Source organism: Hydra vulgaris, chromosome 08 (assembly GCF_038396675.1).
Source record: "Hydra vulgaris chromosome 08, alternate assembly HydraT2T_AEP".
NCBI lineage: Eukaryota > Metazoa > Cnidaria > Hydrozoa > Anthoathecata > Hydridae > Hydra > Hydra vulgaris.
The window spans coordinates 43,130,001-43,150,000 of record NC_088927.1 but is presented as its reverse complement, the minus strand read 5'-3'; the positions used below and the strand labels follow the sequence as shown (position 1 = coordinate 43,150,000).

Below are 20,000 nucleotides of genomic sequence, written 5' to 3'. Positions count from 1 at the left end.
TTAAAATAAATTTAATCAAGAAAAAAAACACAGTTAAAATACAATCAAATCACAAATAAACTAAATTAATGAAATACTCAAATCATAAATTAAAAAAACATAACAAAATTTCGGCAAAGAAAATGTAATAAAAAAATCCTTATTAAGATCTGAAAAACAAAGCATTAATACAACTGAGAGGTTAGAGTTAGTAGACAAACCAATGTAGACTAGTTTATATAAATGTGATTTAATTCTCAATGGAAGCTTTTTCCTCAACTTTCATACTTCTTTGTTATAAATTTCTTGCTGTTTGAAGTTTACAAGATATCTTAGCTCTAATTTTAGCCTACTTTTAGCAACTTTTAATACTTTTTTCTTTTTTTATAAATGCTAACTTTTTTATAAATACTAATTATTTATGAAATAAGAAACTTATTAACAATTTGTCATCTATGCAACTTGATATTTTAGATTATTATGTTTTAAAAAAAAATTATTAACAATAAGTTTTCATGAATGGTAAAATATTGACATATCCTAGACAATTAGGTATGATGATAGAGTAATAGAAGTTATTCAAAAAAGTCATAACTTATACTCTTTGTTACTTTCATAATGTTTATAAAATGACGTATGCATATTATTATCAGAATATGTTTTATTTATTTATTTTAATTTAAACTCCGTTACATTTGAACAGCTTGACATTACCAAAATATCAAAAATAAAAAAATCTATTTCTTCTTTAGAGATTTTCATTGACTGGCTCCTCTCTCTGGCTGAGCATTATATGCACATGACAAAACAAAGTGAATATGTTTGAAAATGACTTTATTGAATACCTTAGCTCCTATATTATTAAAGCCTACATTAACTAGCCTATTTTTTGCTTTTTTATTTAACGATTTAAATTTTCGGTCTGATCTATTGTCATGCCATTTTAATTTTGTTTTAAAAATGCAGCAAAATATTTTTAAAAAAACAATAAAATGAAAACATCAACCTACTTTGGAGTTATGCTTACGCCTGCAATCCAGTTTTTATATGTTCTTACTTCACCTGATGTTATTATACTAATCCCTGAGAAAAATAATGCAATAGATACTTTACATAAGATTTGATAAAGATTAAATGGTCTTTAATACTACTCTTATAAATATAGTTATTTTATAATCATTTATATATAAGAGGTTAAAATACCGGTAGTTTTATCACATTTATGTTACAACTTATACCAACCAACTGTTGTGCTATATTTTAATTTTTTACTGCAAATTTTACATTTCATTTCGGACAATAGACAAACCATTTTTATTCAACTTGATGGATTTTCATTCGCTCAAACAATATTGTATTTTAACTATACAAACCACAACATACTAATCCATACTATAGTTTCATAACTATAACAAGACTTTGATTGTAAATTTTACATATATATAAAAACATCTTTAAATGACTTAAACATTCTTGTCTAACCCACCATTTTTAAATAAAATATGCAACGTAAAGTATTGTACACAATGTAAAAAGACTTTTAAAAAACTTGTACTTAATGCAAGTTCATATAAATTTTTGTAAAGTTATACATATTTTAATAGCACAAAATCTTTTAATGTTTTTACTTTTATTACATTAATACTTTTATTAAAAGTTTTTAAAGCACTTGCCCACGCACAAATTAGTGTGAAATTTTGAATTATATATTAATACCGAACTCTTAGTACAATTGCGTCAGCAAACTTTAATATCTAATTTCAACGTTATTTCCACGCTATTTCAACGTAATAGACGTATTTATAATTCCGATAATTTCGTGCGCACGCTTATTTAATAGCACGTCATGGTTCCTTTTGCGCTGAATCGCATGAAAGAAAGTAAATACACAGATATATTATGAAAATATTCTTGAAAGAAACAATTGTTTACATAAGATTTTTTTCTTCTTTTTATGATAAAGTCATCGATTTTGCTTTATTTAAGTTTATTTTAATTATTTTATATATATATATATAAGTCTAACTTATATTATACTCTTTATATGTTTGTGTTATAGAATATATATAAAAGAAATAAAAGCTCTTAAAGAGTTTGAAAATGCACAATGATAGTTGTGTTTATGTATATATATATATATATATAATATATATACAGGGCCGGTGCAAGGGCTATGCGAATTATGCGGTTGCATAGGGCGCCGGCTTTTCCGGGGCGCCGCGCTGGCGTAGTTAACGTTTTTTTTTTTCGTTTTTTATTTAAGTTTCAATTTGGATTTAAAAAAGTTAAAGTTAAAAATAATATTTGGCGTCTTTAATGTGTACAAGTAGCGAGTTGTTTACATATTAGGGGCGCCAAAGTTAATGTACTAGACTATTGATTTTGTAAATATTTGCTCAGCACTCCAATGAAAAAAATAATTAAATCAAAAAGTAGTAGTTAGGTGATTGTTTAAAAGAATAAGTTTGTTAGTTTTTTGTTTATTTAAATCGTGTTTTTGTGTGTTAAATGTTTATTGTTACTGTATATTCACATATTAGGGGCGCCAAAGTTTATATTTTAAACTATTGATTTTGTAAGTATTTGCTTAGCACTTAAATGAAAAAACAATTACAGCTAAAAGTAATCGTTAGTTAATTATTTGAAAAACTTAGTGGGTGAGTTATTATGGCGGGAAAAAAAAAACTTTCGGGTTTCTTTTACAGAAAACGCAAACCAGATATGGAGAGAGAAGACAAAAAACAAGCAAAGGTATTGAGTAAATTTTTCTCTATATTAGAAAAACAAGATGTAAACAATAATCAGCATCAATTTCAGGTATGAAATAATACAAAAGTGCATTTATTATTATCAAGTTAGTTAATAAATACAATAATAACAATTTAGAGAGATAATAGACCGTTATTTAAGTCTTAATAACCATTGTGTGATATTTTCACAACACTTTTTTTATTGATATTGGGTGTTGGGTGTACTTTCAACCATATTTATAAGTCATTACAAAAAAACAATAAAATAAATTGTACTCTAGGAGCAGAAGATGTCAGAAGAAAATCCACAGTCTTAAGTTTTAAAAGACATTCCTGTAGAAGAAGTTCAATCTTTTTCTCTAAGAGAACGCTTTCATTACCAACCAAGTACGAGTACGTCAAGTTCACCATCTTTATTTAATGTTTGAGCTTGATTTTGAATTTGTTAGTTTATATGCATTTTGTTGGAAAAAAAAATTATATACGGATACAGTCAAAGGCCTTCGAAAGTACCAAGTCTTGTTTTAAAATAAAAACTTTATTTTTAACTCCTCTCCAACGAAATCTATTTTTAATTTAGTTAAAAAAAATCTGCCACAAATTTAAAAATGTTTTTAAAAATATTTTAAAAAGCAGTTTAAAAAAAAAAGTAAATAATGCCAAAGTATTTTTTCTTTTTTTCCATTTATTTATGTTTATCGCTTAAACAAGCGTAAATTGTATAAGATTACAAAGAATTTAAGCGGATTTTTCCACCACGTTAGTCTTTATTAATTTGAAAACTTTATTTTTAGTTGAATGTTTATAATAGTTTTATAAAATATATAAGCTAAATAAAATCAACAAAATAAACTCTTCACAAAAATAATTGAGTTAAAAAAAACTAAATCAAAATACAGTTGTATATTTGTATGCATATAAACATATATTACAATTCTGGAAATTAGTAAACAAAATAAAATAAATGATAATAAATACGGCAAATTAATTTTCTTTTTGGTGTAAAAATAAAAAAAAATAAAAAATACAAAAATAAAAGATAAAATATAAAAAATTACTTTTAACAAATTTTACAAAAAAAAGATTTCCATGCAATTTTAAAAAATCAACTAAAAACCTTTGTAATAATCATCCTTCATCCACTATGAAAAATGAACTTTAAAAATAATGTTGTTTTTGTATAAAACCTCATTTAGTAAAATAATCATCGTTATTGTTTCAGAACTCTGGTGGCGAGAAAATGCGGTCACTTCGTCACTATCATGGGACTCGCTTGAAGACTGCGGAAAGTGGCCAGCCAGAATCACAGATGACATTCATCAAGTGCTTGTTTTAAAAGGACCAGAGCAGGTTAAAAATATTAACTTTCCTATTGACAGTAGTTTAAGCAAATGATTTACAGTTGTCAACTACAAAACTAAGTTGCCTAATGGAGAAGACATTGACAGGGATTGGCTAGTGTATTCAATATCTGAAAATTCAGTATTTTGGTTTTTTTGCAAGCTATTTAGTACTGATGACATATATCTTTCTGGAAAAGAGGGATATTCTGATTGGAAAAGCATGTCAAATGTTTTACGTACACATAAAAGGTCAACCTCTCACGGATATGCGATCATTTCTTATTGAGAACTTGCCACAAGATTGCAATTACGCAACACTATTGATTCCCAACATCAACGTATGATTCAAGCTGAAACTGACCATTGGTATGCAGTTTTAAAACAACTTGTTCGTATTGTGAATTCCTTGGCACTCAAGGACTAGCTTTTCATGGAACAAGTGAAACAGTTTTCAAAGAAAACAATGGAAACTTTTTAAAACTTGTTGAACACATTTCAAAATTTGGCACTGTCCTTTCTGAACATCTTCGTCGGATAACTGCTAAAGAAACTCACGTGCATTATTTAAGCAAACAAATTCAAAATGAGTTTATTGTTCTTCTTTCCTGTAAAGTTACAGAGAGCATATTGTGTGTGAACTGAAAAAAGCTTTGTATTATTCTATAATCCTTAACTGCACTCCTGACGTAAGTCGTAAAGAAAAAATAACTCTTGAAGTTTGGTTTATCTATGCACTTCCAGGTGAAGAAGTAAACGTAAGGGAACATTTTCTTGGATTTGTTCAAGTCTCAGATACATTTGGGCAAGGGTTGACAGCTTGCTTGTTTGACGAGCTTTCAAAAAAATGGAATATCTTTACAAAATATGCGTGGCCAAGGTTATGATAATGGATCAAATATAAAGGGAAAGAATGCAGGAGTACAAAAAAGAATCCTTGACCTTAACCCACGAGCTTTTTTGTTTCATGTGGAAGTCATTTATTAAACCTTGTTGTCAATGATGCAGCACTTTCCTGCACTTTAGCTGTTATCTTTTTCATCAACATACAGGAACTATATAACCTTTTTTCTGGATCAAACCATTGATGGAATTATTAACAAACCATGTAACTAGCTTAACTGTAAACCTTAAGCTGTCTATGAATCAACGTTAAATTCTAAGATTGATGCTTTTAGAAAATGTACCGCTATGGGAATTGCCAAAAAAAATTACAGATTTCAAATTCCTCTGCTGTTTGGTCACTTGTTATGATGTTTTGTTCAAAATTAAATTAGTAAGCAAAACACTTCAGATGAAAACTGTTGATTTGCAGAGCGCTTTGAAACTAATTGAAAGTGTTAAGTATTTTTTGGAGAACTTGAGATCAGAAAATGGACTGAATAACGTTATTACAGATGCAACGGAACTAGCCGAAAAACTGGACATCCATCTAAATTTCTCTGATGAAGTAGTGGTTAGGCCAAGGAGAGCAAAAGAGTCTTTCAAAGTAAATTTCTTTTTTTTAGTTTTAGACACTGCAATTAATTCATTGTCAGAAAGATTTGAACTAATGGAAAATCACAGCAAACATTTCGAATTCCTTAATAACATCAAAAAAAATAGACAAATGTGAAACATAAGCAATTAAAGAAAAGTGCAAAAACCTGCAATCCATTTTGACAGCTAATGCAAAAATAACATCAATGGGAATGAACTGTTTTGTGAAATTTTAATTTTAGCTCCAATGTTGACGAACGATAGCTGCCCCAAAACAACACTGTCTTATATTACAAAAAAAAGCTTGATTTACATCTTTCCAAATGTGTATGTAGGACTGAAAATTTTGCTTACCCTTCCCGTACCAGTGGCCAGTGGGGAAAGAAGTTTTTCTAAATTGAAAATTATCAAAAATTACCTTCGATCAACTCTTTCTCAGGACCACCTAAGTGGGCTGGCCACATTAGCAATTGAACACCAGGTTCTGAGTACAATTGAAACTGATTCATTTCTAAAAGACTTTGCTAAAGTTAAGGCAAGAAAAGTTTGTTTCTAAAAGTTTCTAAAAGCATTGTGTTTGTTAAAGGCTTTACAACTTTTAAAATTATTACTCGATACATTGTTAGATTTGCCATTTACATTGTCTATAAAAGTTATTTTACGATGTTTATTATTTTATGTCTTTTTGTATTATTAATCTACCTAAAAAATATACTGTTAGGGTTATTTATTTGTTCATAAAAAGTATGATATTTACCATTCCATTGGATAGTTTTATTGACAACATTTTTATATATATATATTTTTTTAATATATCTTTTTGTTAATTTCTTTGTTTAAAAATTAATTACGGCGCTTTCAATTATGTATTCAGTTTTTAAGTAATGTACGGTATACACTTAATAGGATATTATATTTGTAATGTATTCTTGGAGTTTTAATAAGTATGCGCAATTTACCGAAAACACATTTTATGATAAGTTAATGATACGCATACCATTATATTTTGATTTTTTTATTACAACTGTCGTGAAAAATTACTGGTTTATTTATATAAAACCTATTTATAACCTTCTCTACTAAAATATATTTGATTGTTCATTTAATTTTTAATCACATACAAATATACTCATCTTGTTATTTAAAAACTTAAAAAAATATTAAACCCTAAAATTACTTTTTAGTGTTTTAAATGACGACACTTTTTTTTATAAGAGCGCCAAACCTTGATCTCGCATATACAAAAAAAATCCTTAAACCGGCCCTGTATATATACAATATCTATATAAATATATATATATATATATATATATATATATATATATATATATATATATATATATATATATATATATATATATATATATATATATATGCGTGTATATATACATATATATGTATGTGTGGGTGTGTGGGTGTGTATGTATATATATGTATATGTATATATATATATACATATATATATATATATATATATATATATATATATATATATATATATATATATAAATATATATATATATATATTACCATTTTCCATTCTTCTTTCCCAATAAGCATGATTTTATTTTCGTTTAGAGCTTTTACGTTCAACGTACAAACTTTTTTGTTGTTGTTGTTTTTTCCTTGATTACAAATATTATATAACAAAAACATATAAACAGTACAGACATTAGACTTAAAATGGGTAAAGTAAACTTATATGAAGGGAATCAATATCTTTTTTATGAAAAAAAAAATGATCTTAAGTAAACAACTATTTTTTTCAAGGTTACTATTTTAATTTAGATGTGAATTTATTTGTTTTCATGTGATTCTGCGCATAAAGAATCATGACGTACTATTATATATTGCGCGCGCATGAAATCGTCGGAACTGCTAAGACGTGTATTTCAATGTTAATTTTCAACGTTATTTAACCATTTTTCGTAATGTTGTGTTTATTTTCAACGTTAATTCAACGTTTATTTTCAACGTTAATTCAATTTTTAGTTAAAAATAAACGTTGAATCAACGTTGAAAATTTAAATATTTTTTTTTAATGTTGAAGTAATGTTGAAATAACGTTGAAATTTAGATCGTTATTTTTTAACCATATATCAACCATTTCGCAGCGTTGAAATAACGTTGAAATAAAGTTATATGCTTGCTGGGGTAATAAACCCAGTGAAAGTTCAAAACACTCAAATTATCTTTACTCCCATTATTAAAACAAATAACAGCAGAGTATATTCCTATTTTAACTATATTTTTACAAAAAAAACTGTTCTTTGGAACTCTGGACCATATGATGGCATTCAATAATTCTTTCAGATTTTGAGTCTACCATTAAGATATTTTAATAGTAGTTGATTATCTTGAACGCCATAGTCTGCCATCTTCCCATAAACTGATATTGTCAGGTTTTTAACCTAAATTGGAATTGAGTTTGATGATATATACTGCTTTGTTTTAAAAGAAGCTATTTGGACTTAGACTTTAGAGGTTAAATAAGGGTTTTTGTTTTGTTGCTAACGCTCAAACTCATGAAAAATGCAATTTTTAAATGTTTTTTACTATTAAATAATGCAATATGGTTATACATTTGGAAATTTGGAAATAAAGTTGGAATTTTGGAAATAAAATTGGAATTGTAGAAATTTGGAAAATTGGAAATAAATTTGGAAATAAAATTTGGAAAAAAATGGTACTAAAAACTAAATTTTGACATTTTACTCCAAAATCAGTATTTTTATAGTAGTGTACCACCTTAAAACCCTTTACATTATTTATTTATTTGGTTATTACTTTATCATTACTTTATTATTACGTGTGCCAAAATACCAAAAAATTAATGTCGGCATTGCACGGTGAAAATTTGTCATAATGGCGAAGACATGTTCATTAGAGGAAATATTTAGTTAAAAAAACATTAAATCTTAATTAAAACGTTATTTTATGCGGTTATTTACACGTTAATTTAACATGTGTTCCAAAACGCTATTTTGCATTTTCTATTTATCAACTTTCTTAAGCTACTATTGTTTTAAATTAACTTAATAGACTTTTATTTTAAAATATATTATTTTAATTAACAATGCTTTTTTCGCTCAGACTTTTAAAAACAATTTAACGTAAGTGTAATCATTAGTTTTTATGCATCAAAAACAGACAGTTTTCGATATTTTTTTTGCTACTAACCTTTACTATTAGGTATCAGATAAACTATCCTCTAATATCCTCCAAACATTTGATCATGTAAATCTTATGCTAAATGTATGTAAATAGCCATGCATCATAAATATTTTGCAACCTTTTGCAATAAAAAAAACCGTAACAAAAGATTGGTTTTCGGTTAAAGGTCAGTTAATGAGAAATACTGAACACGTAAAAAAGATGTTTTGTACACAAATTTATGCCTTTTATATATTATGCATTTTATATATTATAGCTTTTCTAGTAAAAAAACTATGAAAATAATTTTGGCACAAAAAACTCGATTTTATCCCACTGTGCACCGTAAATTAACCCTGGGAGTTAAATATTTTTTAAATACGGCGAAATAGATTAACCAGGGGCTTAACTATTTCTAACCCCCATCGTAATAAATCAACCCCTTTTCATTAGAGCAATTCCATTGAGCAAAATTTTTCGAAAACAAAAATTGGTATGGGCGTGAAAGATTTAATATATAAAACTAAGCACATTAAAAAAAAAATTACAAAAATATAAAACTGATTCGGGCTTTAACATTTAAAAATGGATAAAATTGGGTATTTTTGTGCGAATACATAAACTTTTGTTGAATAAAGCATGTAACAAAAAATGGTTTGAATCTATTGTCTAAGGCTTATATTAATGTTGTTTGCTATCACTTATAGCAAAGAACATTATTATGAATATTTTACGGCCAACCACCCATGTAATATTAGGGTGATAGGGGGCGCTGAACATGCTAGTCATAAATTAACACTTTTAAGCATCTTAGACAATAATATAATAAAAGCAAAACAGAAGTTGAACAAAAATAATAATGATCATTATCATTTGCACGACTAGTGGCATGACAGTTTGTCCCTGGCAGCAGATGTCTAAGGGGTGCTGAAGAAACGTTACGTAAAAAAATAAGGATCCTTTATTGATATAGAAAAATTTAAAATAATAGGGGCGCCAATTAGGGTTTTTCTTAGGTGACGTGATGGCTTTCCATGCCTCGTGGACCCCCACTCATAAATATCTGAAAAAATTTTTTCTTTATAGAGATTACAAAAAAAAATTAATAAAAAAACAGCGAGTTCTGGCTGCCCCCGCTTCCAGTTAGGAGTTAGTGAAGTTGCGTGGGGAATCCTACCCACTGCTATGATCAATATATAAAAAAAATGTTTTATTTTAGACGTGTCATCTTTCCTAAATAATGCATTGACCACCCCCAAAACAAGAAAGCAAGGTTTAAAAATGATTTTATTTTTTACCCCTTTTATATTTTTTTACCGTTTTAAAAAAGAAATAATCAGTTCATTTTCTAATACCTAAACCTTGGAAAACGAATATAAAATTAATTTTATAAATTTATATAAGTTCAAATAAATAAATTGTTCTTATTACAATTAATAGCACAAGAGTTACATTTAACAGTTTTTTTTAAACGCTTGGAACAATATAATTGCTTTTGGTAACATTTCTATGATTTTCTTTCCTACTCAGATTTTTAGTAAGAATAAAGTTATTCCTTTTTTTGAGACCATAAACCAGTTTTGATGCTTCGGTTACTGACTTAACTGCACGTTCAACCGACTGAGAGTTATTTGGAAAAAATGTAAGCGGTAAAATCTTCCCCGATTCTTTTGCGTTCATCAGTTCAACAGATGAAAAATAAATTGTAGTAGGAGGTTCCACTTCAATTTGGCATATTTGAACAAGATCAATCCAGCAGTTACAATCAAAATCAATTTTTATTATTGTTTTGGGTTTAAGCTTAGGAACAAATTCTTTATATTCCTCATTTAGTTTCCTAATAATGAGTATTCGATCTATGGCTTTGTCGCGATTTACTTTCTCATTATCCATTATCATGCAATAGAGAAAATTCTCCTGTATACAGCAAAATGAATTTCCAGCTAAGTTTTTAAAGACGACTTCTTGAATCTTTTTCTTGCAACTTAGTCAACTCAATCATTTTAAACAGAATTTTTGCTGAATTTTTATAATGACCTGATCGTTTTATAGCAAACCAAATTGGAAAATATACTTGGACTATATACTTCGTTATCATAACCAACTCTGCCGATGGATTAGTTTCTCTAGTATATTTATACATAATGCATAATGCAAGTGTCAACCACCTTGCATGGTTCACAGGTCCAGGCTTTGTCATTGCATATTTTTTTGAAATTTTACCTGTAGATATACCAATGGTGTATTCATACAATTTTCTTTGATGATTACTTAAATCAGAAACAACACGCTCATCCATAAATGACTGAATTTCAGACATTATTGTAGAAAAAACTGTTATAGGGAGTTCATGTATGGAATATTCTGAAACCGATGAACAAACTGGACCTTTATACTTCTTTGGATCATATGTGTTTTCATCAAGTAGAATAATTACTTGTCTTAATGGCAATTCATTTTGGTGAAGCTGACATCCAACTAAATGTAATTTTCTATTTATAAATTTTTCTAGCTTAACAACGAGACCATTGTCTGTACCAGTATTTGAACTTGTATTGTCAAGAACCACAGCTGCAAGAGTTTCAGTGCTGTTAAAATAATTTAGAATTTCTTTAGTTGAATTTGCTTTGGAAACTCCAGTTCCACTTGTAATAAATGTATGTGTTAAATATTTTCTTGTCTTTGTTCCACTTTCTGCAGTAAATGTGAGATGCGCTTCTTTTTCAATTCCAGGTATTATAGTTGGCTCACCTTCTGAATTGTAAGCAATTGTGTGAACAAGCGTTTCTTTATCTTTTTTATCATCAACTCCAATAACTTTTAGTTGAAAAACCTCTTTACTATGGTCAATGTCAAGTTGTTCTCCTATTCTAAACTTCTCACTAAAAACTTTCTTTTCTGTAATGATATTAGTTCTTTCAGCAGCTGTTACTATGCCATAGTCAATTAGTAACCCTGTACCTAAATGAGCAGTGGCATTGTTACTAATTCCATAACGTATTTCTGCTTTTGCAAAGTTAGGCAAGTGTTTGTAATTATATAAAGTAGACATTTCTTCATAAAAAAATGGATCATTGTTACTTTCACCGTCATCACAATCATTACCATCAGAACAAGGATTATCACACTAAACAAAAATTATATATACTTGAATTAAACAATATACTTGCAGTTATAAATATACCAGATATCAGTTATGCTAGCCCAATAACACTGGTTAAACCAATTTAAGTACCAATTTAAGACACTTCTTTCTAAATATTTAATTGTACTTACGAATCACTAATAACAAATATACATATGCTTATTTACCACTAAATTCGATTCTTCAAGACTTTCCACACAAAACTCTTGTTTATACAATGTTCTAAATACTTGTTTATTCTTTAACTTGATTAGTCCTTTTGATCAATTTTGCCTATCTGAAATGACCCTTTTCCACCCTTTTTAGCTCTTTGGTCTTTTAGGTACTCCCTTTCATTCACTGGTACCTAAATAAAAAAAATAGTAAACACTACTAATAAAATATTTTTTGCTGTAATAAATTTGTTCAGTTATTTTTTTGGCAGTGAGTTGTTTATTGAACTTGTAGCTGAACTGTATAACTTGTTTAAATGTGGGAAGGTCGCTAACTGGAAGATCATTTGGTAGTCCTGCAAACCGAGAACTTGTGCAACGAGTTCTACTTTCAAGGGACTTAGCAGCTTTTCCCATTTTATTTATCTATTTGAAAACAAGATGCAGTTACATATTTTAAAATACAATATTTTATTTCTTATTTAGTTACAGTTAGATCAATGCGCTTAATACTAATTGTAGAAATTGTAGATCATTGTTTTTAATACTATAATTGAAAATAAAATTGTAAACTATAATAAAAAACATATATAATATAATTATATTACTTTTATAAATTATGAATATTTTGCTGACAGTGGCGGATCTAGCTTTTTGGGGGCCCAGGGCTTAAAAATAGCAAGGGGGCCTAGCTCTACACGAATAAAGATTTTAAATTGATTATGCGATTAATTGATTTTCGGTTCATTATTTAAATAAAATGAAAGACAATTTTAAAGATTAATTGTTTTATTATTATTATTCTTATTCACTAACAATCACAAATATCGTAAATATTTAAGCATAATAAATTCATAACAAAAACAAGTTATTTAATTTTAAGATTTTTAATGACGCAGTTTTCGAACCTTTATTAGGACATATTCCTTTATAACCTCATCGTAGTTTAATGACTTTGTAATTTTATGTTCTATGGATAGAAGCATTAAATCAGCCAATCTGTCATCACTCCTTGTATTTCTTTGCTTATTTTTAATATAGCTCATTCTGGAAAATGATCTTTCTGCTTCACAATTGGTTATAGGTATTGTAAAGAAAGTTTTCATTACTGTGTACAAATTCGGAAAAGTATCGATAAGGTGTTTGTCATAAATTATTTTTAAAATTTCAGCACAATTAATTTGGCTTTGCTCGTTAACTACAATTATGTTAATATATTCTTTAAAATGAATGCATTCGTTTTTCAGCGTTGCAAAATCTTCAATATCCTCTTTATAAAACTTACATGCATTCTGCATACTGGATTCATCTATTATTTTTGTTTTCTTGTTTCCAATATCAAATAAGAATTTAAAATTCTCAGAATTTTCCTTGTATATTTTTTTTCTTTTTTGAAATTCGTTTTGAAATTTGTCCAAAACGACATTTAAGATTTCAATTTTAAATTAGTTTTTCCCTGTTAAGTTGCTCCCACACCCTGTTGTACCGTCTGAGTATCTTAGTATTCTTTTTCTTTTATCTTTATATTCCGAACTAAGGTAATTAGTCAAAGTTTTTGCTAATATCTCGTATTGGGTCAATTCGGTGTCGATATTGTTTCTTTTTTCTTTAATGAATCCTTCAAGTGATGAAAGAAGAGCGGAGGCGTCTAACAAATCTAGTCCGGCTGTCTGTAATTTTTTATTTACTTTATTAATTCTTTCCAGAATTTGTTCCCAAAAAATAACCAAAATTCCATTTTCCAATGAAGTCATTTTTGAAAATAATGTCTTCGCTTCTTCTCTTTGGTCCATTTTTTCTTGGTCATCGTTTGCAATTGATTTTAAAACCGTTAAAATTTCTTCATAATTATTTTTTAAAGCTTTAACAGCTTCATAATGGCTGCACCATCTGGTTTTGCCTAAATTTTTTAGGGTGTGCGTTTTCTCATTTAATTTTAAAGCGTCGGTAATTGCATTCCATTTTTTAGTAGAACTTGAAAAAAACACAAATAATTGCTGAATTGTACCGCAAAATATTACAACTTCATGCACAACTTTTGCGGCTTCTATCCCTATCAGATTTAAACTATGTGCTGCACACGGTGTATATACTGCCAACTGATTTTCTCTCTGCAGTAGTGCCCTTAAGCCGTTATATTGGCCTGACATGTTGGCGGCATTGTCGTATGATTGGCCGCGACAATTTTTGATGGACAAATTATTTGTATCTAATATTGTTTTGACTACATTTAGTAGAGATTTTCCAGTATGTGAAGTGATTGGGGTAATTGTTAAAAATCGCTCGAATACATCACCTTGATAGCAATATCTTAGTATAATAGCGAGTTGATCAACATGCGCCACATCCGGAGTTGAATCAACAACAATCGAATAATATTTTGTCGAATTGACTTCCTCTATAATTGTTTTTGTTACTTTTTTCGCCATTAATGTAATAATTTCTTCATACACAGTTTTGGTTAGGTAAGAAACAGAGTGTTTTTTTCCTGAAAATTTCTGTATGTGCTCTTTAAGAAACGGATCGAATTCAGCAATCAATTCTAAACAGCCCGTAAAATTGCCATTATTTGGAACTCTAAATGTTTTATTGTGACCACGAAATGCTAAACCTCGTTCACTTAAAAACTTAACAACAGCAACAACACGCTTCAAAATTTTATAAAATTTATCTGATTCCTGCTCTAATTCTTGCATTAATTGTTTATCGATTGTATTTTTCCTTTCATTTCGCGTTGTCCAATTTATAACGGCGTTCTTGTGCGGCGTAGAATTTTCGTGGAGTATGACATATTCCTCTCCATGTTTCCAATCAGAGAACCCTTTGGAAAATGCTTGTACGTTTATAGAAAATAATTTGCACATTAAACAATATATGTTTCCTGTGCTTTTCGAATAACATATCCAATTTCTTGACACTGGCAGTGCATTTTTAAGCCGTTTTTTAAATAGTTCTTCGGAAAAATATCGATTTTGTGTTTTTGAAATTCTGCACGAAGCTGCATAATCACGTTTATGGAAAACCTTATTTTGAAAATATGTCGTATCTTTGGTTAAACAAAAATTAATGAAATCGCTATTTAATATATCCGGCCGTGTGCCCAAATCACAAAAATTATCTTCGGAGGGCAGTTCAACGATGTATGGGGATGTTTGAATTTCTGATGATTCAAATATTGAAACATTTTGATCATTATTTTTATCTTTAATTTGAGCTGAAGATGTTTCGTCGATCTGGGATTGGATTGAAAAGAAGTTGGTTAATGTTTTGCATTTTTTTATTGCGTTTTGCTTCTGTTCTGCTAATTTTCTTTTTTGACACCCACTTTTATATTTACGACACGTCATCGTTAAACCAATATAGAAATAAAATTTATATAAATTTTATTTAATATGTTATAATTTTAATACCGAACGAATGAAAAATAATCAGTGGAATTTGCACAAAAATAAACTTAATCATTCAAAGATGAGTCGCAGGTGCACTATTTTTACAAAAGCTAGCAAAGACACTTAACAATTTTTCAATACAAAAGCATTTGAACATCATCGTAGCGATAACAATGCCAATACAATTTTTATTCTCTATTCTAAAAATTTAGTTTTCGTTCGTTTGAATTTTCACATACACTTACTTATGTTTGAAATAATTAATTATTTAACCACTTTTACATTTGACAAATGAATATTCACGATAATATGTAAAATTTCTCTTTTCATACGGGCCCCTTACTGGTCGGGGCCCCGGGCTTTAGCCCCATTAGCCCATATATAGATCCGCCACTGTTTGCTGATTATAATACAAAACAGCAAGAAATGTATTACTAAACACATGTTTAAATAAAGATATTTACTAAACATAAAAGCTATAAAAACTACTGATTTTGAAATATTGTCATATATGTGTATATATATATAAATATATATATATATATATATATATATATATATATATATATATATATATATATATATATATATATATATATATATATATATATATATATATATATATATATATATTATATATATATATATATATATATATATATATATATATATATATATATATATATATATATATATATATATATATATATATATATATATATATATATATATATATATATATATATATATATATATTTATATATGAATATTGACTGCAACAAAAATTTTTGGCAATATATAACAAAGTTTAACTTTTTTCTATTTAAAAAAAAAATTACTACCATTATGGTGGTTTGTTTACATCATGGAAATAGAAGTTTGTTTTACTGTTCCGTACAGCGCGCTATGAACATAATTTAACTAATTATGTAATATTTATTTTTTTTATAAAAAAAAAATTTAAATTACCTCGCCCTAATCAATTAACCATTTTAATTAAGAAATATTTACGCCATTATTCTTAGTTTTTGTTACAGAATTTTCCACATCTATACCCATTTTAAATGGTAAAATGGAATTGCCCTACTTTTCATACGCTGATTAAATTATTTAGCTTATATTAGGTTCTACAAATTTGCGTATATAGTTTATTTTAATGTATTTTTTAAATATATATCTTCAGTTAGCCATGAATAAAATTATTTTGTAACTTCATTTTTGACAAGTTTATATATTGTTGTGAAAATAAAAAGGAGATCAAAAAGTAATAATATTGCACGAACTCCAGTAAACCTTTCTCTTTTCCTAATATAAATGTTTGAGATTATGGATTTTATATATATATATATATATATATATATATATATATATATATATATATATATATATATATATATATATATATATATATATATATATATATATATATATATATATATATATATATATGTATATATATATATATATATATATATATATATATATATATATATATATATATATATATATATATATATATATATACAGTATGCAAAAAAACTAATTGTACACTTAAAAAAAAAATCGTAATTTCAAAGATTGCATCAAAATGTTGTCAAAATGACACAATGAGTTGTCCGTTAAAATATTTGAAAGTTTTTTTTAGATATCTTATCAAGTATTGTTTTAAGAATTTATTTGTGTATTGGTGAAAATGATTGCTTCTCAAACCTTTTGAATTTTACACAATTGATCTAATGATGCATAAAATTGGCTGCAAAAAATGTAATCGTGCAGTTTAAAAATAATGTCAAATTGATCAAATTCCATGGAAATTAGTATCGAGTGGTGCCTCCTTTAGCCTTGATGGCCTCATCTAGATGATTTGGTATTGAGTTGATCAAATTTTGGATCTCTTCTGTTGTTATATTATCCCATGCCCTCATTATAGCTTCTTTCAAGTTGTCTTTGCGTCTAATTGCACTTTTACCAATTTTTCTGTCCAAAAAACACCACCAATTTTCTATTGGATTCAAGTCCAGACTTTGAAATGGTCATTCCAAAACACTGATGTTATTTGTGTCATAGCATAACTTCATTTTTTCAATTGTTAAGAAGCATTATCTGATTGGAACGGTTGCTAGTGTGGCTGGTTGTGGACAAAAATGCAAGACCACTAGTGCAATTGATCAAAATATCATTAATGTCGTCATTAATGTGAAAAAAATTAGATTTGTTATAAAGCTAAAGTAGTTTTAAAAATTCAAGAAAATCATAATGTCACAGTGACTCCTCAAATAATCGAAATTGTTTAAAAGAACAAAGATATACAGGTAAAGTGGTTCGAAGTAAACCTTTTTTAACTTCTAAACAAATGAACCATTGATTGGAATTTGCATTGAAATACTTAAAAATGCTGATATCATATTGGAAAAAAATTTTGTGGCCAGATGAGTCAAAATGCAATCTTGTCTCATTGGATGGAGTCCAAAAAGTGTAATGCATGAAGGAGGAAATGTGATGGTTTGGGGTAGTATGAGTTGAAAAGAAGTGGGAAAATTTTTATTTATTGATGACAAAATGGATGCTTCGATATATTGTGAAATTCTCAAAGCTAACATGCAACTATATACTTAAAAATTGAGAATGGGAAGCGATTTCATATTCCAACAGGATAACAATCCAAAACATACCGCTAAGAAAACGAAGATATACATTGACATAAATAACATCAATGTTTTACAATGGCCATTTCAAAGTCTAGACTTGAATCCAATAGAAAATTGGTGGTGTTTTTTGGACAGAAAAATTGGTAAACAAGCATTTAGACGCAAAGACAACTTGAAAGAAGCTATATTGAGTCCATGCGATAATATAACAACAGAAGAGACCCAAAATTTGATCAACTCCATGCCAAATCATCTAGATGAGGCCATCAAGTCTAAAGGAGGCCCCATTCAATACTAATTTTAATGGAATTTGATCAGTTTGACATTATTCTTAAACTGTACGACTTTTTTTTTTTTTGCAGTCAATTTTATGCATCATTAGATCAATTGTGTAAAATTCAAAAGGTTTGAAAAGCAATCATTTTCACCAATTTTTTTTTTGCATACTGTATATATATATATATATATATATATATATATATATATATATATATATATATATATATATATATATATATATATATATGTATGTATGTATGTATGTATGTATTTATGTATTTGTATATATATATATATATATATATATATATATATATATATATATATATATATATATATATATATATATATATATATATATATATATATATATATATACACCGTAAAATTTTGATACGAGTGGTGACTTTGATAATTTTTCCTGTTAGTTACAAAAGTATTGATTTGGAGATCTAATTGCAAAATTAGAAACTTTTTTTTTTTTTTTTGAGTACATTATTATATTCTGCTTATATTTTTATAATTTTAGGATTGTAAAGTGATTCTAATTTGTGCAAATGTGTTGGGATTAACATGACTTGAGCAACCAAATAACGATTTTTACATGTATCAAAAAAATGTCAAAAAACATACGATTTTAATTTTTTGGAATAAATTTTTTTCTAAAAATCTATACTTAGATGTTTAAGTGGTATATTCCAGTTATAATACAACTGTAATATACCACTCATTTTTGATTACTCCCAATTACTTTTTGATATAATTTTCAATATTTGATATTTCAATCTTGTTGTGATTATTTAATGTTTCAAACGATTATTTCTAGTTAAAAAAGACACTAATACAAAATATCACACAAAGAATTGCAGAAGAATTCATTAGAGCTTTTAAATATAAACCAGGTAATTGATCCTATGCATTGTATCCAGCAGAAGCAATGCAAAATGCCTTGTTTGATATCTCAACTAACAGAATATCAGTTTATAAGGCACTCAAGTTATATGGTATACCATATGGTACTCTGTACAACAAGAGTAAACTAAGACATATAAAAAACTTTGGAGGGCAGACCAGATTACAGCCCCATACCAAAGAAAAGATTCTACAAATTATTAGCATCCTGACAGAGTGGAAGTTACCTTTGGATAAGTTGGATATACGTCTTCTAGCAAAAGACTATCTATACAGAATGGGTGTTACTGATTTAAAATTTAAAAATAACTTGCCTGGCTCTGATTGGATACAATCTTTCATTGTTTGCAATAATCTGACTGCTCAAATTGCTGACAACATAAAACCAGCAAGAGCTGAAATTGATTGAAATTCAGTCTGTTCATATTTCGATGAGTTTTTCATTACACTTCAAGACATTCCTAATACCAATATATTCAACTATGATGAGACAAAAAAAGAAAAATGCAGCATTTTAAAGGAGCTATTAGTATTATGTACTGTGGGAGTGCAGCAGGTCAGTTCTTTCTCCCATGGTTGTTTATAAAGCTGCAAACTGCTACATAGAGTGGACATATGGTAGCCCACCTGGAACTATATTCGACAGTTCTAAATCTGGTTGGTTCGACTTTAGAACATTTAAGCGTTGGTTCAGGGAGTTGGCATGTTGTTTTCTAACTACAGGGAGTTGGTATGTTGTTGCTACCCACGCAAAACTAAAAAATGTGTGAAATT

At 27.7% G+C, this 20,000-nt stretch overlaps 1 protein-coding gene and 1 long non-coding RNA gene across 4 annotated transcripts in view; one reads left to right on the top strand and one right to left on the bottom strand.

Annotated features, from left to right (window-relative positions):
• The window catches only part of LOC136083866 (uncharacterized), an 8,717-nt gene extending 7,194 nt beyond the window's left edge, over positions 1-1,523 (bottom strand). The window contains exon 1 of the long non-coding RNA XR_010640167.1: positions 990-1,523. This is a non-coding gene — a long non-coding RNA (uncharacterized LOC136083866). The remainder of the gene's footprint in view (positions 1-989) is intronic.
• The window catches only part of LOC136083867 (TNF receptor-associated factor 3-like), a 114,532-nt gene that overhangs the window by 41,260 nt on the left and 53,272 nt on the right, over positions 1-20,000 (top strand). The window lies entirely within an intron of this gene.